The sequence below is a fragment of the Gorilla gorilla genome, chromosome X (assembly GCF_029281585.2).
Source record: "Gorilla gorilla gorilla isolate KB3781 chromosome X, NHGRI_mGorGor1-v2.1_pri, whole genome shotgun sequence".
Lineage (NCBI taxonomy): Eukaryota > Metazoa > Chordata > Mammalia > Primates > Hominidae > Gorilla > Gorilla gorilla.
In genome coordinates, this window is record NC_073247.2 from 153,836,609 (window position 1) to 153,837,427 (window position 819).

An 819-nucleotide genomic window follows, 5' to 3' on the forward strand; every position below is an offset into this window, starting at 1 on the left:
AGGGACAAATCCTGAGATATATGACCTCTTTGACAAGACAATTCAAAATAGCTGTTCTAAGGAAACAAAATAAATCAAGATAACATAGAGAAGGAATTCAGAATCCTATCAGATAAATAAATTTAACAAAGAGACTGAATTAAAAAGAATAAAGTGGAAATATGGGAGCTGAAAAATGCAATTGACATACTGAAGAATGTATCTGAGCCTTTTAATAGCAGAATTAAGCAGAATAATTAGTGAGCTTGAAGACACACTATGTAAAAATACATAGTCAGAGGAGACAAAAGTAAAAATATTTTTAAAAGTGAAGCACACATACAATATGTACAAAATAACCACAAAAGGGAAAATCTAAGAGTTATTGGCCTTAAGGCAGGGGTGGAGGGGGGTGGGGGGTGGGCTATAACGTTTATTCAAAGAGAACATAACAGAGAACTTTCCAAACTCAGAGAAACATATCAATATCCAAGTACAAGAAGCATTTAGAACAACAAGCAGATTTAATCCAAAGAAGACTACCTTAAGGAGTTTAATAATCAAACTACCAAAGGCCAAGGACAAAGAACGAATTCTAAAAGCAGCAAGAGAAAAGAGGCAAATAACATACAATTGCACTTCAACATGACTGGCAGCCGACTTTTCAGTAGAAACCTTGCAGGCCAGGAGAGAGCGGCATGACATATTTAAAGGGCCAAAGAAAAGAACTTTTACCCTAGAGTAGTATATTCAGGATCAAAAAATTCATCAAACATGAAGGAGAAATAAAGACTGTCCCAGACAAATATTAATGTAACCTGAGGGATTTGATCAACACAA